The sequence below is a fragment of the Protopterus annectens genome, chromosome 1.part0 (genome assembly GCF_019279795.1).
Source record: "Protopterus annectens isolate FY-2018-M chromosome 1.part0, PAN1.0, whole genome shotgun sequence".
Lineage (NCBI taxonomy): Eukaryota > Metazoa > Chordata > Ceratodontiformes > Protopteridae > Protopterus > Protopterus annectens.
The window spans coordinates 32,083,010-32,109,420 of record NC_056725.1 but is presented as its reverse complement, the minus strand read 5'-3'; the positions used below and the strand labels follow the sequence as shown (position 1 = coordinate 32,109,420).

Sequence of the window (26,411 nt, the reverse complement as noted above, 5' to 3'; positions counted from 1 at the left end):
AATTGACTGCAGCAATGTGGATCTTGAACATCTACATTTATGGTAGGTACAAAACTGTACTATGTTCTTCATCTCACATTGCTGCAGTCCTTACACTTGGGTAGAATCCCAAAGCAGAGGTAAGGGAGGATGGCAAAACTATAAAGCAGTAGGAGCTGCCAAAATGCCCTGTAAAATTGCAGTGGCAAAACCAGCCCTAGATTTAGAGTAAAGTGGAAGGTGGTAATGCTTAGAGAAAGTATGCACTGAACTCCAAGTAGCTGCCTCCAAAATATCTTTAGTTGCCACCCCCCTCAAAAAAGCTGTAGAAGTGGCAGTAGCCCTAGTGGAATGAGGCTTAATCCCAGCTGGAATCTCCTTACCATGATGGGAATAACAGAAAGCAATACAAAACCCAATCCACTTAAAAATAGTTTGTTTTGACACAGGCTTGCCCTGAGAACTCAAAGCAAAAGAAACAAATAACTGCTGAGACTGCCTGAATCCTTTAGTTCTGCTCAAATAATATCGCAACTGCCTGTGTATATCCAAAGTGTGCAAAATCTTTTCCCCTTTATTTTGGGGGTTTGCATAAAAAGTAGGCAAATGAATAGTTTGGTTTAAAGCCACACTAGAAACCACTTTAGGCATAAAGGAAGGATTAGTACGCAAAGATACCCTATCCTTATGGAAAATTAAGAAAGGCTCAACCGCCATAAGGGCCTGTAATTCAGAAACCCTTCTCGCAGAGGTAATGGCCAACAAAAAAGCAGTCTTCCATGATAAATATTTCAACTCGGCAGTAGCTGCAGGCTCAAAAGGTTGTAGAGTGAGTTTCTCCAACACAAAATTGAGATCCCAAGCAGGAGTAGGAGCTCTAATGGGGGTCTTATATTCTTTGCCCCTCTAAGGAATTGCTTAAACAAAGGATGAGAAAACAATGGCGGGTCACAGTCATAGTGAGCAGAAATTGCTGCAGCATGAACCTTAATAGAAGAGAAGGACAAACCTTTGTCCAGTAACTCAGTAAGATATTGAAGAGCCACACTTAAATTAGGCTGAGAAACATCAAATTCCTTTGCTGTACTCCAAAATAAAAATCTCTTCCATTTATCTGCGTACACTTTTCTTGTACTAGGCCTTCTGGCCTCCAAAATAACATTCAAAACTTGCTGTGGAAGCTGAGACCCTCCAGGGTTTAAAACAGAATATGCCAGGCTGTTAGGTGAAGAGATTGAAGTTTGACATTGAGTAAATGACTGTTCTCCTGAGACAGCAGGTGTGGAATCGAAGGCAAAGGCCATGGAGGCTCCTGCACAGACTTCTCAGTAATGGGTACCAGTGCTGTCGAGGCCAATCTGGAGCTATTAAAATCATCTTTGGCTTGTCCTGTCTGACCTTCAGGAGTACCTTTGGGAGGAGAGGCAGAGGTGGAAAGGCATACACATGAAGATTGCTCCAATTGAATGAAAGAGCATCCACTTTCCAAGCTGTGGGATGAAACCTTTTTGTGCAAAACTTTGGCAGCTGGTAATTTAGTGGAGAAGCGAACAGATCTATGTCTGGAGTTCCCCTGACACTGTCAATTTCTGAAATACATGAGGATCCAATTTCCACTCGTGGGGATCCATAATTTGTCTGCTCAACACATCTGCTAAGGAGTTCTGTGCTCCCGGCAGAAACCTTGCCTGAAGATTCAGCTGTAAACTGAGAGCAGTCTCCCACAAAATCATTGCTTGTCTGCATAGAGGATAAGAATGCGTTCCCCCTTGCTTGTTGATGTACCACATGACAGTTGTGTTGTCTGTTAGAACCAACACCTGCCCTGGAAGAAGTAAATCCTTGAAAGGTATTAATGCAAATTGGACTGCTAACATCTTCCTTTATCATACTGTCAGTTTTTAGAAGTATTGTTATCTAGTATTCTAACATATTGCACAATATATATTTTGTCAATTTATAAGTATATGGAATTTATTAGAAATATATAAGATCGATTTTTAGATTTTTATACACATATTATATTACATTTATATGTTTATACTCTTCTACGCACATATTATATTATATATTTACATGTTTATACTTTTCTTGAGCTTGACATGTATTTACATTTAATGGTTAGCACTCACTACAAGTATATACATATATATTTTTTACTCATAGATTAGCAATACATCTATATGTAGCAGAAGATTAGCTTAGTTAGTAGCACTGTAGAAATATCCTAAATACCAATTAAAAATGGTGGTTCGTTTTTCTGCCCGGCTATGAATTTAGTCTCTTTATACTGAGACAGTAAATTTAAATTTAACTATACTAAGTAGAATACATAATGAAACATAGTGAACATGTTACATAGTCGCTACTTTTAGTTTTAGTTTCATCTTTGAATGTAGACTTTACAGCATTTGTTGAGCCCATGTAAATATTGTGATTTTTATAGAGAAACAATAGTGAGTAATGTGTTTTTTGCTTTAATGCAATGGATGTTAAATAATATGTGTTTTTAAGCATATTCCGTTGACTTAATATTGTGTTATTGTTTAAGGCACACAAATTCTAAATGATCTGACTTTAAGAACTTAATGGTTCATTTAATGGATCAATTAATCAATTAAGGGTTGCTGCTACAAGATATATAAAGGTATGATGCACTGTTATGTTTTAAACTTGTCTGAAGAAGCGTGCATTGGCGGCACGCGAAAGCGCTTACTTTTTTGGATTTTACATGAATTAAAGCATCTTTATTATTCGTGGTGTTTGGTCCATCTTCTTTATTTCATTATCGCTGGCTTCTTGTGGTTGACCAACTTCGAGGGAAAGGTGTGCTTCTTGTTCTCAACATCTCCTTCAAGTTGATATGTAGATGTTGAAGTCTGGCAGGCCACGTGTCTTGTACCCACTTTCCATTTAGATGAGCTCCCCAAGCTTTGTCCGAGGCATCTGTCGTTAGAATCTGACTCGCCTCTGGTCGGGTCAGAGAGAGTCCCTTGTTTAGGTGACATTCCTGAGCCCACCACAAAAACTCCTTTTGAATGCAAGGTATTATCTGAATGACAGTGTCCATATCTTGGCAGTGCTGTGTCCATACATTTTTGAGATACCATTGTAGCTTCCTCATATGCAGTTTGGCATTGGGAAGCACCAGAATACAAGATGCCATGAACCCCAAGGCTTGAAGGACTGTCCTTGCAGTCAGCCTGGACTGATGAGACAATTGATGGAAGTAAAGAGAAAGATTCTTTTGTTTGTCCGGGGTCAAAAAGGCCATCTGGGATGCTGTATTCAGTCTCACACCCAGAAAGCACATGTCCTGAGAGGGTACTAGACTGGACTTTATTTTGTTCACAGAATACCCCAGGCATCTTAGCACTGCTATCACATACTGTAAATGATGAAGAAGTTCGTCCTTTTCTTGGGCCAGAATCAGGCAATCGTCCAAATAAGGATAGATCTGTATTCCTTTTAGCTTGAAGAAAGCTATCACTGGAGCCAGAACTTTCGTGAACACTCTGGGCGCAGTAGATAAGCCAAAGGGCAATGCAGAGAACTGATAATGAGAAGTCCCAGCCCGAAAACGCAGATACTTCCTGCAACTGAGCCTGATAGGAACATGAAGGTAAGCCTCCTTGAGATCCAGAGTCACCATCCAGTGATCTTTGCCCAGCAGAGGCAAAAGCTGTTGTAACGTCAACATTTTGAACTTGGGAATGTCCAGATATGTGTTGAGGATAGATAAATCCAAAATTGGTCTCCACGTGTTCCCCTTCTTTGGTACTAGGAACAGGCGAGAATAAAATCCTAGGCCCACTTCTGGTAGAGGGACCGGTTGTATGGCCCCTATTTGAAGTAGCAAAGAAATTTGTTTGTGAGCCTCTAGTCTTTGCTGAGGAGGAACGCCTGGCATGCCTTTGAAAGGAGGCAAGGTATGGAAATAAAACTTGTAACCTTGGTGTATGATATCCAATACCCATCTGTCTTGAGTAATCAAACTCCAATTTTCCTTGAAGAGTGCCAATCTTCCTCCCAAAGGTGCTGCCAGGCAAGAAGGATCTGGCAGCTGAAAAGGTAGGTCATTGGGCCTGTTTACGAAAGGACTGGCCCCTGCCCTCACCAAGACTGTGCAGGTGAACTCCCAGTTCTAGGTCTGAAGGAACTCTGAGCTCTGCCCCTACCACGTCTAGATCTACCCCTAGACTGAGAATAATAAGAAGGATACGTCCACCCCTTAGCAGGCCAATTCCTACTAAACTTCGGAGGCTGAACTTGCAAAAAATCCTTAACAGCCTGCATAGACTTAGCCTTGTCTTCCATTTTCTTCAAGACTGACTCCACAGGTGAACCAAACAACACATCAGACTGTAAAGGAGCATCCAAAATCCTTGTCTTAACATGGTCAGATAAATTCTGATCCCTCAGCCAGGCGTGCCTGCGAAGAACTGAACCAGTGGCAGCCACCCTAGACGAGGCCTGTACAGCATCAAAACCACATTGCAAAGAATGCTTACCCACCTGTTCCGAGACATGCACCAAATCTTGTAATTCTTTACACTCAATGCCTTCCGCCAGAGCATCTACCTTAGACTTCAATTGAGAAAGAAGATAGTTTTGATATTTCAACATGTGAAACTGGCAATTCAAAGCCCTCATAGCTAAGGTGGAAGTAGTATAGACTTTCTTTCCCCATCTATCCAAAGCTCTGGCCTCTATCTGGAGGAACCGGATTTTTTACAACAGAGGCCTTGACACCCTTAGGTCCCTGACTAACAGTTTCTGGGTCCCCTAGGACTCTTATAAAGATATTTATGAGCCTCAGGCACCCTGTAATACCTATCCGGTTTAACAGGAGCAGGAGGCAAAGAATCAGGATTAAGTGAAGCCTCTGCAAACACATCTTCCACAACATCCAGAACAGGTGGTATAGCCAAAGGCCTATGCTGGGGTAAAAGCAAAAATTCCCTAAGCCTTTTCCTGGAATCAGAGAAGTCCTGACCTTCCCACTTAAAATGTTCCCTCATGGAATGAAGAGTCTCTGAAAAAGAAAAATCCTCTGGAGGAGAAGCAGAAGGAGTCGAATCATCTGCATCAGAATCAGAATAAGGAGAGTACTCCTGCAAGTCTTCAGTCAAGACTCAAACATCCGAAGCCTGCTCAAAACTCCCCAACTCTGGTTCCACCCTAGGCCTCTTATCAGGAGGGGGCAAAGAACCTCTAATCAAAGTAATTAAATCTTCTGCCATTTTAAGCATGTGCTTCTTAGGCACAGATCCTGTTGAACTAGGAGTGACACCAACAGAAGCTTAACCTGGCCTGCCTCTGGGAGAAGCCTTGGAAACAGAAGGAGAGGGCCTAACCACCCTAGGAAGGGAGGGGAGTACAGTAACCTGAGAAGCCCCTTCAGCCTGACCTGCCTCCTGAGAGGCCACATCCTGCAATATCAAAGTCTCCCCCTGGGACTCCAGAGAAGCCTCCGGCGGAACCACCGGTTCCACTGACGCCTCTAAAGAACCGGCGTCCGGTACGGACGACTCTTCTTGCCTGGGTTTAGCTGCTTTGTCTTTGCGCTTCTTGAAGAAGCGGGCGCCGGAGCATCCGACGGCATATTATAATTGCACCGCTCAAGACCAACCTGGCACAATCTAACCTTCGCTTAATAGTGCGCTTATTGAACCTAGCACAAAAGCGACACCCAACAACGTCGTGCTCAGGCCCCAAACAAGGAATACACAAAGTATGATAATCTCTATGTGGTATCTGCTTCCCACAAGAAATACAGTTATTCACTTTTTCTGACATCCGGTAAACCACTGAGGCAAGAAAAAACTAAAATATTCCCCAACGGGGTACTTAGCCAACTTTGACTCGGTCTGAAACTCCGAATTCGAAAAATTTCAGAATGCCGAACGGCACTTGCAACGCTGCTTCTGCATCGGACCATGCGGCAAAAAAGACTGAGGATATGACGTCAATCATGCGCATTTGTACCCTGACGTCCTGATGTCAGTCTTAAGCGCCTTGACCGACGTCAGCCTAATACTTTGATATTCGGGCCGACCGAGGACAGAGGACTAACCAAGTGTAAGGACTGCAGCAATGTGAGATGAAGAACATCCTCATTTTGTCTGATATTTCAAGATTTAAGAAAGATATAATGAAAATATATTAAAGTTTTACAGCACTTCCTATTTCTTTTAAGAGAATAATACAGACATAAATATGAACTCACTAGGTTTAGAGTGGATGCAATTCCCTTTTGATGTATTCAAAAGTATCTTAGAAATGTAATGAACAATGAAATGCAGATGTCCATGACTTCATGTAGTTGCAAGATGAGTAGTCCTGGTTCACCAGTATAAGAAAATTAAGTTGATATCTTCTCACTTTTACTAATTTGACAGTCTAGTATAAATAATAAAGAAGCAAATACAAGATATATTTGAACTGTATTATTAAAGTTGCCCATTTCTGAATTAATGATGTTTCTTAAAACAGAACTTTACTTAAATATTTTACTAGTAAAAGGGATATGAATACTTTAAGAAAACAATTGTAAAGCTCCTAAGTTACTCGTTTTATTTTTATTTATTTTACATTTGTTAACCGGGCTAGTCTAGCTGGATATATGTCCATTTTCAGTAGAGGCCCGGGGAGAAAAGCTCCACACATAAATCAATTACAAAGAGACATATTAATAAAAAAATAAGTACAATAAGAATATACATTTAGTAATAAGAATAACAAAATACCTAAGGCACACCAAAAAATATACTAGTTCAGTAGAAGCATCACAATTAAAAAGCTAAAGATTAGCAAATTGTTTTTGATAATCCGTTGGAGAGAAATAAGTAAAACAGGACATTTGAAGGGATTAATGAAGAAATACAAGGGAGGAGAAGAGTGAGAAGCAATGGTCTAGTAAGGAGAAGTAGTAAGAAGATGGAAAAGAGGACGGGGAGAGAAAAAGGAGGAGTGGGTCAGAGCATAAGAGGAGAGCAGCAGGGCGATAAGAAGAAAGTATATGTATAGCTAATAAGTACAGTGAATAGTTATAGTAGAGTAGGGGAATGAAGAAGCTTAGTCAGGAGTCCTACAGGAACAAAGCCAGTGATTTTGGAAGTACAGTTTGATTTTTTGTTTGAAGAGTGGTAAGGAGGGGATTAGAGTGATATCAGTGGGTAGCTGATTCCATGTCCTACCTACAGTATTGGTGAACAGAGAGTCACCAGCTAAGTTATGGGATTTTACAGATTTGGTCATGAGTTTAGAAGAAGATCGAAGGGAGGTAAGATTATTATAAGGGATTAAAAGTTGAGAAAGTATAGGGTTGTTGTCAGGTTGGTAAAGTATCTTGTGAGCAATGGTAAGTTGTGAGATCATAAGGCAGTTTTGTAGCTCAAGCCAGCCTAGGAGTTTTAGGTTATGACAGTGATGTGTTCTAAAAGGGTTACTGGTGGCAAAGCGGGCAATACTATTGTAACAAGTTGCTAGTTTATTTAGGTTAGTGAAAATAGGTGAGGCGTAAAAGAGAGTAGATATCAGATGGGAGTGGGCGATAGTTGCTCTGGTAGCAGGTGTAAGAAATGGTTTAATACGGTATAACGATCCTATTTTTTTGTTAACTGTTTTGATGATGTTATTGATGTGTTGATCAAAAGTGAGATTGTTGTCAATGGTTATTCCTAGCAGTTTAGTTGTCGTGTCAGGAGAGATGACAGTGGTATCATTAGACAAGATGTTGAAGTTTAATGGGGAGGCTCAAGTGGTAGGAGTGAAAAGGAGAAGTTTCGTTTTTTTAGCATTGAGGAGGAGGTACCGTCTAGTAAACCAAGTTTCTACAGTGTTGAAAGTAGTTTGAGTTAGAGAGAGTAGCTCTGAAGAGGTAGATGCTGAACAAATAATAGTGGAGTCGTCAGCATATTGGATGCAGGTAGCTTGAGGGATTACAGTGTTGAGATAGTTTATGTAAAGGGAGAAGAGAAGTGGGCCGAGAATGGAGCCTTGTGGGACTCCAATAGAAACAGGCAATAAGGAAGAGATATGATTGTCCCAACGAACGGCTTGATGTCTGTTGCTAAGATAAGAAGTAAACCATTTTATAGCCAGGTTATCAAATGAGAGGGATTCAAGGATGTTAATAAGGGAAGAGTGGTTCACCATGTCAAAAGCTTTAGAGAGGTCAATGAATAGAGCAGAGGTGACAAGATTGGAGTTACGATAGTTGTTGATGGTGTCAACAAAGGAAAGGAGGGCAGTGGAGGTGCTATGGTGGGGTCTAAGGCCATGTTGACAGTTGGCTATTATGTTGTGTAAAGAGAGATACTGTACAAGTTGCTGATAAATACATTTTTCCATTATCTTAGCAAGAGGTGAGAGAAGAGCAATGGGTCTAAAGTTAGTGTAGTCAATAGAGTTACCACCTTTGTGTAGTGGGATGATATGAGAGACTTTCCATATATCTGGTATGGTTCCCTCTTGGATAGTCCTATTAATGAGTATAGATATAGGGTATGCAATCTGTTTAGCAGCCTTTTGAAGAAAGAGAGAGGGGAGTTTGTCAGCAGAGGGGGTGCAGGGTTTCAGTTTGAGAATAAGCTTGTAGATGAAAGAGGGAGAGATAGGATGAAGAGTGAAGTTGTGGGGGGAATCAACAAGATTATTTGGAGGGTAAAAGTTATTGGCGTTCAGTTGTCTAGCAAGAGATTGAATGGTTTCTATAAAAAAGGAGTTAAAAGCGTTTGCAGTATGGTTAGGGGTATCTGGGTCTGCGTTTATGGGGGAGGGAGTTTTAGTTGTTCCAGGTGAAAGGAGTTTGTTGATTGAAGACCAGAATTGTTTGGGTTTATTTAAATGGGTTTCTTGAAGTTCACAGTAGTAGTTTTTTTGTCAGAGATTATAGCTTTTTTTGTAAGATTTCTAAGTTGGCAAAAATGGAGAAAATCGGAGCTGATTCTATGGTATCTCCATTTGGCCCAAATTTTATTTTTAGTATGAATTAATTTCTTTGTTTCCTTTGAGAGCCATGTGGCTATATTAGACTTCATTCTAATAGAGCGTTCAGGGTCATGTTTATCCAAAATGGAAAGGAAGGTCGAGTTAAAGAATGAAACTGCTTCATTAAGAGGAAGTGATTTCAAGAGGTTCCAGTTGCATGTTTTGAGATCATTTTGAAATAAGTCACTTTTAAAGTGTTTGGTCGAGCGTACTATTCTAGTGTTAGGTAAGTTTTGATAGTCGGTCTTTTCTCTAGAGATATAGGTTAGGCAGTGGTCACTGAGGTCATCAGGCATAGTTCCTACTTTGTATGAGACATTGACTTTGTTTATGAGTATCCAGTCTAAGATACTCTGTTTCTTACTTGGTTTATTAAGCCTTGTTGTAGTGGTAATGGATTGAGTAAAACCATGTAGGTTTATATGACAGGAGGGATTGTCACTATTAATAGTATTCCAGTCTATATTAAAGTCACCCAGAATTATAGTTTCTTGGGGGTAGTTAGTGGAAATCCAACTGAGGAAGTCTTCTAAGATAGGTATATTGTTGCCTGGTGGTATGTACATACAGATGATGTAAAGAATTCAACATATGCTTAGGTGCCTTCATCTACTTTACTTATTTTAGAGAAAAATGACACACAGGTCATCAGAAGTTACCTTCTATATATTTTTATTTCTCATTTAAATATAATCAATTCTATACATACTTTCTAATTATATCAAGTCTCTATCATTTATATACCGATACAGAGCTCTTTCAGTAGATATGTTGCTTGGTAGGGAAATGCTGAATAGTCTAATAGCTAGTTTCTTTAGCTATTGGACTACGAACTGTGATAATTCCATGTTTGTTGTTGAGTCACATTTGTATCATTTATTTTAGTTTTTTAATTACCTTTTCTCTTTATGGCCTGATTTTTTTTCAGATCAATACTCCAAAAACAAAAGGGTATCACTATTTATATTGCCTTATTCATCATATTTCTAGCTATAACTAATATATAAACACATTTTAATTATATAAATGGATACCATCTATGTTATCTTTGAATGTGAATGGCTTAAATAATCCAAGGAAAAGAGCAAACTTAATACATTTAAATATAAAGCTCATGTAGTTTTACTCAAAGAAACTCGCATCAAACCTTCAGAAAAAAGATAACTGTAATCCAAGGAAATTTACAATTCTAGCTCAATCAAATTTTTAATTTTATGGAAAAAATCCACTGTTTTTCCCCACACTGTATAACATATTAAGATCAAGAAAATCTTTTAATGTTCATAATTAAATTTAATACTAGATTATGGACTTTAGTTAACCTTTATTGGTTTCCAGGTTTGGGTTCAAATCTTGATGAGGCATCTAGATAAAATAACCAATGAATATAAAGGTAGCTAAATTATAGGTGTGGATTTTAACTGCATACTAGAAGACTCTGATACCAATAACAAAAGGAAATTGAGATTAACATCTACAGCTGAAGTACAAATAAAATGGATATAATCTCTTAATTTAAAGCGTATTTTTAATATGAAAGATTCTAGTTCACTTCTACTCATCAAGATTACAGGTTTGATACTCAAACCAGAAAAGATAGAATGCTAATGTCATATGACTTAATACCTAGAATTTCATTCTTTACTGTAACTCCCTGTTCTATATTTGATCACGATGCTCTCATATTAAAACTTCAAGCTAATTCCAAAAGATTAGCTTTAACTACTTGCTTATATAACCAAGCTTAAGGAATTTAAATATTGGATGATTTCAGAACTGAATTAATAACAGACATAGATACAGCTATGATCTGGGGTTGGTTAAAAGCATATATTTCGGGGAAAATTTTAATTTGGTATAAAGAATGGGCTTCAAATTCAAAACGTTCAAAAACAACTTCTTGTAGTCAAATCTAAGGACATCAAAAATAATATACAAGAAACAGAAACTAAATAAAAAATATTCAGATATTTTAACATAATTAACATAGCATTAGAAAGATTAAAACTGAATTCTTGTTCTCCATCTCCTAAACACATACATAATCTTTTCAGAAGACTTGAGATTCAATCTAAATTCGGTAATATTTTAGAGATTAGGAATGAAAGAAAAACTAGAAAATAACATAGACATTGCAGAAATTCTTGGTGTTCAAATTTCATGGCATTACTCTAAACACTAATTCATGCAATCATACATCAACCTCTGCTTTTGATTTTGACAATAAAGAAAATACCAGCCAATGTGAAAGATAATCTAAATAAAATCATCACTTACAAAGAAGTTTTTGACAAAATTAAAAAATAAAAATCTAATAACCCCAGGTTCACAAGGGATAATATCAGAAATATACAAACTCTTTCTTTCATATATCTTATCCTTCTTTCACAAAAGTCTTATTGAAATATAGTCTAATAAAAAGATTCCTCCTTCATGTAAGTACTAATAACTCATATTAAAAGATAAACATTCACAAATTTGCTCTTCTTATAGGCCAATTTCACTTTTTAAAAATATGATAACATTTTTCATGTCTATCATTACTGACAGAAGAACCCGTAACAAGTAATTTTTGGACCAAACAGGTTTTATATATCAAAGACAAATCCACAATAATAGATGTATTTTAACTCTTACAGATTATCTGAATATGAATAAAGAAGCTGTATTAGTCTTAATATTGAAAAAGTTTTTGATTCTCTAAACTGGGAATAATTTAAAATTCTAGAATTATTTGATTTCCCCATAAATTTTTCTCTCTCTTTTAAAAGAACATTTATAAAATAGTAATCAAAAAGTGTGGAAAATCCCCAAAAATAACCAAACTGAAGTATAGGCAACGGACATCCAAACAGTTCCACCACAGAGCCTTTATTAACGAACAGAACTGACCAGCAAACACAAAGGCTATATACAAAACTGAAGTATAGGCAACGGACATCCAAACAGTTCCACCACAGAGCCTTTATTAACGAACAGAACTGACCAGCAAACACAAAGGCTATATACATTGTTCCACATTTTCATCTTATAAAACTTCTTCAGATGAGCGTACTAACCAACAATACAAGTTTAAATACCTTAATTTACCACAAACAATCAATTAATTTAACGTTCAATTGTTAAAGTCTTGATAATTAAAATCCCCCTAACTGATAAACACAAATGCATTTGTAAATACATATTTAAAATACATTTTTTTAAAAGTTATCAAAATCAATACATTTGTCTTACTTTATACATTTTAAAACTATGTAAAATAAAATAAAAGCTGATGAATGAAATACATATAAACTGTGGATTTAATCTATTAATGAATATTCATATAAATATATGGTATAAGGCACCATCTAGTAGACAAAATTAAAAACACTACTTGGGTCTAATAAATATTAAATGTACACTTTATGAAACTGAATTTCTTAGTTAAAACAAACAAACAATTTAGTAGTGTGTGTATTGATATAAAAATTGATCCTATTAAATGTCTCAATTTGGCTGATCAAAGCTTCAATACAGGCATTAAAGAAACTGTATCAATTAGACCTGGGTGCCTACTAGCCTCAAACTACCTGCCAGTAGAGCTCCTTGTACTGTAACCTAATTTCCCAGGGGCTACTTCTTGGATCCACAGGCACTATTTCAATTTCAAAGAAACAATCTGGACATGTACATGTGCGTGTGTGTTTAAACAAAGCATTGTTTTCATTCATTCTCCTAATATCATACGTATGTTCATACACTTGTTTAAATTTTCTTTTGTTTTTTCCCCACATAAAATGAATTGCATTTGTTACACACAGCTAAATATATAACCCCTTTTGTGTTGCAATTGGCATATCCATTGATGATACTCCTATTTCTAGATTTTAAATATACTGTGAGTCCAGTCCATATGTTTGAGCACTGGGCACAACTGCCACATTTATATGTACTTTTCCTGTTATTTGACTGGCCTCCACCCATATAATAATACGTGCCTCTCTCTAGAAAGTTTTTGATATTACTACCCTTATGATATATACATTTGAATGGTTTATCAAAAATAGGATTCAAGTCTGATATTTTAGCAAATTTATTCCATTCATTCCCAATTGTTTTCCTCACTAATCCTGCTTCCCCATCATAAGTAATAATAATGTATATCATTTACATTACTTACACTCGGACTAGTTTTGTCCATAGTATAATTATTTTTCCCAAAAATTGGAGTCAACCTTGTTTTCCTTGCCATTAATACTTCTGAATATATTTCTGTCAATTCACGGGGTTAACCTCTAGCCTTAAATAATTTCATCAAAAACTCGCACTCAGTTTGAAAATCATCATCTGAGGTCATCCTACTTGTACAGACCAATTGTCCCTTTACTACCCCCTCTTTTCTGATAAAAGGATGAGCACTTGTGTAGTGTAACTACGAAATGGAGAAAGTCTTTTTACTGAATATTTTAGATCTAAAACCATTATTATTTTTTGTGTTTACTTCCAAATAGTTCACCTCTACACTGTTGAATTCATAAGTAAACTAAGAAATTGGTGGTCCCTGATAAATTATCTAAGAATTCCTTAAACATGTATCGTCTAATAAATGTCCATAAAATCTCCAGTATTGTCTATACTCAGAATGGAATTATTTTCCCATTATGAAAGGATAATATTGGCAAATGTGGGTATACGATGTACACCCATTACTATCCCTCTAAGTTGTCTATAACACTCCCCTTCATAAAATATAAAATTGTTCTTCAGAACAAAGTCCATTAAAATTAAAACCGTATGAAATTCATTGAGGGAGATGTCTCTAAAGTCTGCTAAAGATTCCTCAAACCACATTAACCTAATGCGTGGTACACAAGTGAATAGGTCTACCACATCTAAGGTAATAAAAAAAATTATCTGACTATAATGCATCATTGAGCCATCTTAAAAACAATCCCAGGAATCATTTAAAATATTCACTTTTCTCAAATCCAGCTTTTTCACTTTGTGATCAATATACTTCACTAAAGGTGCAGTAACAGACCCATCTGCAGAAACAACAGGTCTTAACAGGGGGTTGGAATAGTCCTTATGGACCTTCGGAATGCACAAAATGGAGGGAACTAGAGGTCTGTCAACATGCAAAAAATTGTAAGTTTCTCTGTCTATGAGCCCCTCCAACAAGTCATTTAAACATACTGATATTTTCCTATACGCAATATTTAGTTCATTAAGTGAGACTCTTGTGTATTTGTTCTCATCACAATCTAACATTTTGCCTTCATATGTTATGTGGTCCATCAATACAATCCCCCCCCCACCTTTATCAGGTTTCATATCCCTCAAATTTTTCTTCTCCTTACATTCATATAAGATCTCTCTTTCCTCTTTGGTCATGATGGGTTTCACTTGTTTTAAGTACTTCTCAACTAATTTTCCACCACAACCTCAAAATTCTTAAGCTGAGGATGCAACGGTGGATTTTCTTGACCAATGTTTTATTAATACTCCTCGTTTCTTGTCCACAGAAAAACAATTCTAAATTTTTCTTCCCGGTGAAAAGTTTCAGGTGCACCAATAAATTAAATATATTAGCTTTAACCATAAGTATAAAAGTAAAACCTTTTAAAAATAGATCAGTGTGTGTTTTACTAATACGCATATTAGTGTTATTAAAAATATTAAACCCAATGTAGCTAAATTAAATCCATCCTTTAAAAAATCTACCTGTCGGTCTATGTCCAATAAGTTCTGCCCCGTGGTTGGTTAGAACATTTATAAAATATTTTAGTGTACATAAAAACTGGTCCTTTTATTCCTGAATATATTTCTTTAACCAAAGGCACCAAACACAGCCATTCTCTGTCTCCAATCTTATTTGCACTAGTAATCGAAGTTTCATCCAATTTAATTCAGCAAAGTCAAATCATTAAAGGTATAGAAATATCTAATACTTATTCCTCTAAAATCATATTATTTGCTGCTGATACCGTATTAACTCTCAAATTCACAAACTACTCATTTTGAACTTCAGTCTAAAACAGTAGCTTTTTAATCTACTTCTGGACTTTTAATCAAACTAAATTTAAAATTATAATAAATAAATCTTTTAAAAATCCTATTAGCACTCAGGTTGCCTCAGAGTATTTAGGTATCAAATTACTGTCGACAGATGAAATAAATGTCAGCTATGATAATATCCTACATATAACAAATTATTTCTAAATATAATAAACTAACCATTTCATTTGAAGACTGACATCAATTAATAAAAATTATTATTTTCCCCCAAATATTATACATAATTCCAGCCTCATCTCTTTACCTAAATAAGCACCACATTAGGGAAATTATCCCCTCTTAAAATTTCTTCGGTTCTCTCACATCACATAAGACACTGGAATCTAGGGGGGATTAATTTTCCAGATATAGATACTTGCGTAAAAGCTTCAATATTTAAAATTATACTAAACTGGATTGACCCCAACTATAATTCAAATTGGAAATCTTTGCACTTAAATATCCTTGACACAAGAATATTTTAAGTAAACATATTCCAACTAGTTCAAATAATTTTGGTATTATCTTTGAAATCTAGTATACTATATTCTATCCTACAGATTCACAATACAACTCTAAACTTTTAAAAATAGGACTCTAATATTCACATGAAAATATGGTTTGAATCTAATACCGTTCAGCATTACAATTTTTTTCAATAAAACTAATACTCACGCATTGGAATTTTTGGAGACCAAAGGGTTTGGCTGCTGGAATGATTGTATTAAAGATTTAAAACCCAAAGGTATTCAACTGATCATAGAATGTAAATTCAAGACTGGTTATTATTACATAACCTGAAACCTCATACAAATGAGCTGCGTATACCCATCTCCAATTCACATTTTAAAGAACCTAAAATTTTATTTAATATTTGGAAATGCATACAACACAAAAATTGATAAATTTCAAAACTTTATAAAATAGTCTCTGAATATAAAGTAAACAAATCTAAAATGCTGAAATCATATTACTTTAAGCTTGCATCTCAACTTACTTTACTTAATAAATCTTAATTGTTATCCGTTACACTTCTTGATCTCAATACTAGCATATTTTACTTGGAAATCTCTGCATCAAGACTTTTTAACCCCAAAAAGGATTGTCACAATGACTGGATATAGTATTCTTGTGTGTTAGAGCTGTTAACAAGCATGCAAAACAGATTGGATTCATACATTCCATGGATGTTCCTCTTTATTCTGGACTTAAGATACAGGGATTCCTACATGCTTAATTCACAGATACATTTTCTTTATCAAAGTTATTATTATTTCATGCATATGATAAAAGTGATTTCCTGAATGTTAACTATGCTCTTCTTTAGTTCAGCCTTGCAGTAGCAAAGAAATGCACTACCAAGAAATGGAAAATATCTACTCCTCTAGCATTTGAAGACTTTCTTCTGTTCTTAAAGAAACAGTACTCAAATAGACTAAAGTCAAAGAACTAAGAATTCATCCTAACCTATTCATCAAAAACCCTACGATTAAAGTGATTTCTCTTGCTGATTTGTACCAGAAGAATTCAGGTACTAATAAATGAAATTAGTAACAGAACAAAATTGGAGTATTTTTTGACCTTTCTGTTTTCAGGCCTTTGTATATACTGTATATAGTTCATTTTGTTTGCTCTTCATAAGAATTCATTACATCATGCATAATGAAATTATTCGGGATTTGAATATGTTTATTGGAAAATAAAAAAATTTGAACAAAATGTGGAAATCCCAATGAGTGACTTCCACCACTCTAAACATACGTTAGTCTTGACCACTGACAAAGAGTAATGTTAGCAATACAGGTAAAAACACTTTGCCCAAAGAGGTACTTCACTTGGGCATTCTGTATCTGCCTTTGGACCAACCATGGTATACCATGAAGACTTTTCAGGCTCAGACGGTAAAAACAACCTGAGAAAATGACACTGGCTGAAGATCCTTACATCCCAAAGTGCTAATGTTGGAGAAGGGGATAACATTTCTGGTATTCTGGCTAGCCAAGGACTTCTACAGCATGAAATCCTCAATGAGTTGTTATTCCAACAATGAAACACAAACATCATGTATATTAAATTGAAAGATTTCACATACATTCAATAACTATTTCAGATCATGCACCAATAAAGGTTAAGAAAAAGAAGCAGGGTAATGAAGTAAAATGCAACACTAGGGTTTTCCTAGTTTTCTGTTGAAGAAAAAGAAATTTAAGGAATGCACAGTGGAAACAATTACAGAGTTATTAGAGAAGACAGAAATTTCTTCAGAAGGGTTGTCTAGTAAGTAGGATAAGTGGAAATGGAGTTTACAAAAACATGGCAGATATAAGAGAAAAACTAATAGGGACTAATGAGAGGTTGAGAAAGTTTAAATTATTTTAGAATAAGGGATATCTCACTGAACAGGAGGAGGAAATGCAAAGTGCTAAAGGGAAAATAAGGGAGTATTTGGATAATATGTGGTAATTTAGAAAGGTTATTAACTATTTTTTGAAAATTTCAGAGCACAAAAGCTTTTAGTACAGCTACTTAGGGAACAAAAATTAGAATGTGTTTTTGCCAAACAGTGAGCCTATGACAAGAAAACAACCACAGATTCTACTCAAATATTGGAAATATTTTGAAATTTTTTACAAAAAAATTATATAATGCAGAGAAATGAGGAAGCCATAAAAGGCAAAGATGGAAATATTTAGGAGGACTTAATTATGTCAAAAGTAGAGCCAGATGAAGCTCAAAAAACGAATAGCTAAGATAGCAAGATATGAGATAAAAATGGCAATGTATAGTCAAAATCAGTGAATTCTCCAGAAACAGATGGCATTCTTGACGTCTGGAAGGTGGGAATGATGAAAAAGAAAAATATCTAAGTTTTATTTAATACTATATTAAAAATGTGTGTGTGTGGGGGTGTATAACCATCTTGGAAGAAAGCTGTGGTGGCTGCATTACTAAAAGGCAGTAAAACACCCTTTGGGCCCAATTTCATACATACCCATTTAAATTTTAAATCATGCTTATAAAGTGTTTATATATGTACTACTTTAGAGAATGACAAAGTGTTGCCAAAATTGACAGATAGGGATCAGTATGATGTTTGAAACATTAATACAATGATGATCCAGAGGAAAGCAGAATGCATTTTTGGTGGGTTTTCTTGCAAAGACTTTCAGTAGAGTCAGCTGGGATTTTTTTAGTGGGGCAACAGTGACATTTACATTCCCTGATTGAATAAAAGTGTTAATTAGGAGATTATATGAAGGACTGGAGCCAAGAATTAAGGTAGGAAGTTTCCTCAGCATTTACGCTAATCAAGAAAAGCTAGCTTTATTTGCAGATGTTTCGTGCATGAAACATCTAGAAAGGACATGTTCATGATGTGGAACATTTTTAAAGTTTTAAATTTTCAGGACATAAAATAAATTATGCTAAAAAGACTGAAGTGGCAAACTACAGTTACAGTGGCTATAAAAAGTTTACACACCCCTGTTAAAATCCCAGGTTTTTGTGATATAAAAAAATGAGACCACAATAAATCATTTCAAAACTTTTCCCACCTTTAACATGACCTATAACATGTGCAACTCAATTGAAAAACAAATATGTTAGGGGGAAAATATAAAAAATAAAAAACGTACAATAAGCTGGTTGCATAAGTGTGCACACCCTTAAAGTAATACTTTGTTGAAGCACCTTTTGATTTAATTATAGCATTCAGTCTTCTTGGGTACACACCTGCCATCAATTACAGACTCCGATTAACCCCAAATAAAGTTCAGCTGTCCTCATAGGATTTTCCAGACATTTACTCAGTTGCCTGCTACAGCAAAGGCCATGGTTCACAGAGAGCTTACAAAGCATCAAAGGGATCTCATTGTTGAAAGGTATCAGTCAGGAGAAGGGTACAAAAACATTTCCACAGCATTGGATATACCATGGAGCACAGTGAAGACAGACGGTCATCAAAAGGTGGAGAAAATATGGGGCAACAGTGATGATGCAAACAACTAGACATCCCTCTAAAATTGATGAAAAGACAAGACAAAAACTAGTCAGGGAGGCTGCCAAGAGACCTAGAGCAACACTGAAGGAGCTGCAGGAATTTCTGGCAAGTACTGGTTGTATACGACATGCAACAACAACCTCCCATATTCTCCATATGTCTGGGATATATGGGGTAGGGTTGCAAGACGGAAGCCTTTTCTTACACAGAAAAACATTCAGGCCTGGCTAAAATTTGCAAAACAATACATCAAGTCTTCCAAAAGCATGTGAGAAAATGTGTTCTGGTCTGAGACCAAGGTTGAACTTTTTGGCCACAATTCCAAAACATACGTTTGGCACAAAAACACTTCGCATCACCAAAAGAACACCATCCCTACAGTGAGCAGTATCATGCTTTGTGGTTGCTTTTCTTCAGCTGGAACTGGGTGGGGCTTTAGTAAAGGTGGAGGGAATTATGAACAGTTCCAAATACCAGTCTATTTTGCCCCAAAACCTTCAGGCATCTGCTAGAAAGCTGAAGATGAAGAGGAATTTCTCCTTTCAACATAATGACCCCAAGCATACATCTAAATCAACAAAAGAATGGCTTCAACAGAGGAAAATTAAAGTTTTGGAATGGCCCAGCCACAGCCCAGACTTAAATCCAAAAGAAAATCTGTAGGGTGACCTAAAGAGGGCTGTGCACAAGAGATGTCCTCGCAATCTGACAGATTTGGAGTGCTTTTGCAAGGAAGAGTGGGCAAATATTACCAAGTCAAGATGTGCCATGCTGATAAACTCCTACCCAAGAAGGCTGAATGCTGTAATTAAATCAAAAGGTGCTTCAACAAAGTATTAAACTGTGCGTACACTTAAGCAACCAGCTTATTGTACATTTTTTATTTTTTACATTCTCCCCCAATAGATTTGTTTTCAATTGAATTGTACAGGTTATAGATCGCATTAAAGGTGGGAAAAGCTTTGAAATGATTGTCTCATTTTTATATCACAAAAACCTGGCATTTTAACAGGGGTGTGTAAACTTTTTATATCCACTGTACATATGAAATGGGTCAGCAATAGCATATATATTTTGGTGTATCGATTAAAAATAATATTATGACAGCTAAGGATATGTTGCAAGGCACTAAATGAAACAGAATACAAATATTGAGATGCTAGAAGTTCCAGATTTGATATGGACAGTACAATACAAGCAGTGAAAATGTTTCTAGTCCTTTTAGTTTTTTTAATACAGATCAAGGATGATTTTTTTTTTAAAAACTAGAGGTGAAGCTGTGGATCATAATTAATAGAGAGGTGAAAGATTATTTGGGAGGCCAAGTGGGCTGAGTTGATCCTCTCAAAAAATGCAGGTGATTTTGGATTGCAAGACCTGAAGGGATACTTTAGAACTATGCAGTTAAGGCTCACAAACAAAATATTGAGATGCTGGACAGGGGCATTGGGTGCTGACTTGTCAGCACAGGTTTATAAGGGCTTTAGGGCCAATAGCCTAGTAACTTCCTATGAGCCAACGGACAAACAGAATGTTGTAAATCACAGTGGAATGGGATGATGAAAAAATGTTGTAGTTGAAGTAAAGAGTGTGATTTTGAGTGTAGGTCCTTAAGGAGAACCACCACCATAAAGACTATTACAATCCTGAAGCAGCAAAAATTATTCTAAGAAATAAGCTAACATGGGAATGGAGAAAGGAGATTTTACCAATAGGAAGGACTGCAAATAGGGATACAGAAAACAGGCAAAAAAGTGGATGGGATTTACTGGAGAAAATAAGCAAAGCAACCAAGATAATGGGAAAATAACTAGAGAGGAAAGGTAATACAGTGGGATGAGGCCAAGAAGTCATATATACTGCAGTTTACAGACTGCCTTCCCTACCGAGGATTAAGAGTTTAGGCCGAGAGAGAGATGGAGGAGAGCTAAATGAAAGACCAGCTCTAGGAAAGTTTTTATCAGAGCCCGGAACAGAAGTTGCTGTTAAAAAAGGGATAATTAGTAGGTCTTCTAAAATATTACATGATAACTGTAAGAGTCAGAGTAGGTTAGAAAAAACTGGACAGAGAATGAAAAGTCAACTTACAAAAGAACAATTAGATGGCATCTGTATAGTTCCCAGGTAAGCCTGAAAGTCCAACAGATTTAGGAATTTTGTTTAAAGTGCTTGCATAGTTACTTTTATACTCCAATCTGACTTTTCTTCGGGTACACAGCAAATGCTGGAGGTGTGATGGGACACAGAGAGATAATTAGGAACATGTATTTTGGGAATGATGTAAGTTACAAGATTTTAAGAACTCCCTGTGGAATACTTTGCCAGAAATGATGGAGAAACAAACGTTTTAATTAAGGAAATGAGACTTGAGCTGAGATACAGGATCTGAATTTTACAGACATAGCGGATCTTTATGAAGTTAAATGATGTTGGCGGCCAAAAAAGTAATTACTAGAAAATGGAAATCAAAGTCAAAATAAAATGAAATTGAAGTACTGAATATTGTAAAGGAGACAGTAGTACAGATGCGATCTTTACAAAAGGAAAGGAGCAAACCGCATAGAAATAGAAGGAATTTGTAGGAGCATTACATACAACACTGTTCAGGAAGAGTAAGGATTAAGGGAAGGTAGGAAATTAACAATTTATGCAATGTTGGAGTGAACTACAACTTAAGGTACAAAACAAAACTTTTTCATACAAAAGCAGTGTGCATACATCTTTATGCATACAAACACTTTCCTGTGTAAAAAGAAAAGTCTGTTTTGCAGCCTTTAGAAAATTACAAAGTTTTAAAGACATCTTCCAAACACAGAAGACTGAACATACTGAACTGTGTTTATGGGCAGGGCAGGAGGTATTTACATCACTCTGGATTCCAGCTCTAATTATCCTGGATTAGCATAGTTAAAACTACAAGAAAAAACTAGCCAAGCTAGAGTTTCCACTGTGTGATACCTTTAGCCTCCTCTAACAGAGGTCCATGGGATACATGCAAATCACCCTTAGGAACATAAAGTATTTCAGCTATATGGCTTATGAATGTCCATGATCTTTTATTTTTTTTTCTTTTTAAGTCTGTAGATACATTCAAGCCAATAGATGGCCTATGTTTTTCTTGTAGTTTTTAATCATTGGTTTGCCTGTATGACCTCTTTATTCTTTGATTTGGATTAGTACAGTTAAGTAAATATGTATTAAGTAATTGCCAAACTGTTAAACAGTCTGGCAGAAAAAACTAATGAATTAATGACTAATGCATAAAGATGCATGACGACACATTTGTGTGAAAAGAACATTTCATTTAGCCCCTTTACACATGATCTTTAAAAAAGTGAATAAATGAAAAATGCTCGCTAAGGTTTGTTTTATTTTCTATTACTGCATGTTTATCTAGTGCCACAGTCAAAGGTGTTTAAAAAAGTATCCATGCTACTTGACCATTTCTGCTGCCATCTGGAGAAATTATTGCCTCTTTCCATCCTCTCATTATTCTCCCATCACTTCAGCACCTGCTGTGCTTCCCGGTTCTTACCCATAATCTCTTACGGTTCATCTCAAAGGGAATTTACACTGGCAATAAAATATTCAACAATGACTTTAAACTCATCACACCTAGCAGATCTGTACCACACCTTGCAAATCTTTCTGAAGAATTAGATGGAATCTTCATTAAGAAAGTAAATAGTACGAATTTTCCATTTCTTCCCATATCTTTCTAACCTTATTACCCATCTCCGAAGCTGCACCTTCCCAGACATTATATACTTTTTCGGTTAAACTTTCCATCAGTACAATTATGCCCAGTTTCTTTCAACCTTTCACTGCACTAGTCAGTAATAAACCATTACCACCCACCCCCGAATCTGCAGTGTTTCCTTTTGTTTAGGCAGTTTCTTGTAGCTGAATTACATCTCCTTCCCCTCTACTCGTCTCCTAAATCTCCTTTCCCTTTTCACCAGATGTCCTACTCTTCCTACACTAAACGTAAGCACTGTCTGAATTCTCTCCAATATACCCTAACCTCCCATATACTCTGACTGAATCTCAGTGCACATTTCCTCTTCCCAGGTTGAATATACCCAGATTCTTTGGGCCTCCTAGAGTCTATACCCAGAAGACTCAACCTACTCGACACTCAAGGTAGGTTCTACCTGAAACCTACAAGGAGTTGTCCTCTTCACCCCTCGTTTGTTCAAAGCTCCATTTCCTAACTGAATTCCAGCAATTCCAAGGAACCAGCCCTCCCCATTGTCCTCACTTTCTATTTAACAAACTTGCCTGTGTCATCCATCCCTATATCTTGTTACTTACCTGGATTGTGCTAGCAAGCTCTACATATTAAATCTGATGCAGACCTATAAACATAGATGACACCCATAAAACTTGACTATATGATTCATCCCTATATTATGTACACATGAGAAAATACAGTGTTTGCACCATGATGGACCTATAAACCTCACTTGTCAAGAGGCAGTCCAACATGTGGAGTGTGTCTATAGCCCAAAACAGACATGTAATCAACATTTATTTGTATGAACAGAGTCCCAAACCCCCTCAATGTCAGGTTAACGACAGATTCAATGCTCTCATTAGTTATTGACCAGACATAATGTACTGCACATCAGCCAGATTTTACAGCATCTCTGTCAAACATGTCAAAGGTTGCTTACCATAAATGCACCTTAGTAAGAGAAACTTAAGGATGATTCTTACCACCACCCTGCAAAATAATTGTATACATCGTACCAGTATAACTACATTCCACCATACTTGGTAAATTATGTTTTTGTCCCACACACAGTACTGTTAATCTAACAAAGATACTGGTGGCACAGGATAGTGGACTATATACATATTGGTTTAAAAAGGCCATTGAACATGGAGAAACAGACTACGTACACACTGGTTTAAAAAGGCCATTGAACACAGAGAAACAGACAAATGCAGGCTTTGTAAAACAGAACTGGAAACAGTCACACGTCTTGGGTGTGACACACTAATGGCAGAAGGCCTGTACACTTAAAAGGCATAATAATGTGGCAAGACTGCTTTATTGGGAATTGTTCAAAAAGCACTGGAAACATGAACCACAAAGTATAAGAAAAATGATGAAGTTTATATCACATGGGATCACCAATTTCCAACAGTTCAAAAACAGATGTGAGAAAACCAGATATAGAAGTATATGAAAAGACAAAAATAGCATTGATCATTGAAACTGTTACACCCAGTGATTAGTGTCTTATGTACAGAGGAACAAAGTCATAAAATACCAGTATTAGCAGGCAGAAATGAAGACAATGTGGGAGGAGGATACCTAGACAGCTCCAAAAGTAACAGGAGCAATGGGTCTCAAAAAAGAATTTACAGTCGTATTTAGAAATATTACCAGCACATGAAACTCCGTATGAATTGCAGTAGTCAATTCTGGGCACATTGCGGGTGCTGCAAAGAGTACTTTTGGTTAAACTCTGAAACAATACTAGTTTCATGAACTTTAATCATACTTTGACTTAAGAATGGGGTCCATTCCCATCATGGTATTAAAAACCCAAAAGAAAGACAGAATTAAAAACAAGTAAAGTTTTCTAATTCAGTTATTGATTGCATCACATCAACAAAGCTTCAATCACATAAGCAATGGATTTTGAATGCACAGAACAGTTTAGATAATTCGGACGTACAATACTACACTTTGATCACGTGTTTAAGTTGGATTATGCTTACAATCACGTTGTTGTCTCGGAGAGGCCAATAATCCAACTGCAAATCAAAGTACCAATATGCAGACATCGTTTGACAAAAAGACATGGTTCTTCACTGCCTTATGGCTTAGTTAGCAGGCAACACTTCCTTCCATTAGTTGTTGAATGCACAGTGTGCAAAAAAACCCTGGAAAGATGCACTTCACAAAACTCTCAAAAATTAATTAAGCTGTATTAATATAAACATTTCAAGCCATCATTTCAAAACCCAGTAAGTTTCTTGAGTACTGGATAGGGAACTACACTGAACAGTGAAAGACTAACATTTTTGGTAAAAATGACACTTCTCTACATCTTAAACATTTCACAGCAAACTGCAGAGTACAAACATATTACGCTTTCCATCCCAAGATGTTGTTTACATCTACCTTACAGTAAGGATGAGCTACTCAGGGAAAGGCAATCATTCAACATATGTAACATTTATGAACCTTTCATATAATCCTGAAATAGCTCATCACCATCACATCTAATGCCATTTTCGTTAGATTTTTGACTCTAATCAGGTTGTCATACTAAGAACACTTAGCAGTGCAAATGAAAGTGTACACTGCACCTCACAATACAAATTTCTACTCTAAAAGTGACAGACATTCTTACAGAGCAACAGAAAGGCTAGGCACTGACCATGTAACAAGGTTGCATTACACTGTAAAGTAAGCCTTAACATAACTAAAGAGCATATCATAGACCAATCTGCTATATGGACAGACTGCAAGACAGCATTGTTTCTGCATACCTTCTAAAAGACATGCTTATCGTTTTGACCTTGCCTAATGACAGTTTTCCTTGAGATTTATGACCCTAAGCAGGTTATAGTAGCACTAATCAGTGCACAGATGCCCAACAATGTTCAAAGGTTCATACAACCAATGGAGTCTTTATAAGCCTAGTCAAGCATCTCAATCATATCCTGCAAATTTATGTGCTTTAGAGGTTAATTTAAAGGGCTATATGTAAGCTAGGGCAACATTTACATGCTGCTTCTGTCCATTAGACACAAGTGCTAGACCCGAGATGCATTTCCGATTACCCATCCACTGGTCCAGGTTTCTCAAATAGGGTTGGTGGAAGAGATCTGCTTCACATAAATGGAAAACCTGTTCCAGACAAAGGAAATTCTGAGACACATTCCTGCCCTCAGTACCCTATTGATGACACAAGCAGACTAAACCTCCAAATCGAATAATTTTGATATACATATTTCTATTTTGAAAATGACATTCTTACAGAACACCAAGACAGGCTGCGATCAGGAAGTTAAATTACACTCGTAGCCTTAATATAATAAAAGTTCTCTTATCAAATTAATCTTTTAGATAATCCGACTGCAAGCCAGATTGCACAATTGTATTATTCCTGCAAACCTTTTATAACAAACAGCTTATCACATGTTAGCAAATAAATGGTCTGAAAAGCAGGAGCTGTGTGAAGCAATGCATATAGGCTTGCTTTAACATGTACATACATACTGAAATCTAGCCATACTAAAGTTATATCTCTAAGTTTGCTGTAATATCTAAAATATACATGTAACAGGACCATCTATTTAAAATGACTATGCTTGGATACTAAAATCCATTTTTCTTAAGGATCTTGTAAAACAAGATTCTTACATCCAGGGTATT

General features: G+C 36.3%; 1 protein-coding gene across 1 annotated transcript in view; it reads right to left on the bottom strand.

Annotated features, from left to right (window-relative positions):
- The window catches only part of NUP133 (nucleoporin 133), a 2,059,048-nt gene that overhangs the window by 1,075,691 nt on the left and 956,946 nt on the right, over positions 1 to 26,411 (bottom strand). The gene's annotated exons all lie outside the window — the stretch shown is intronic.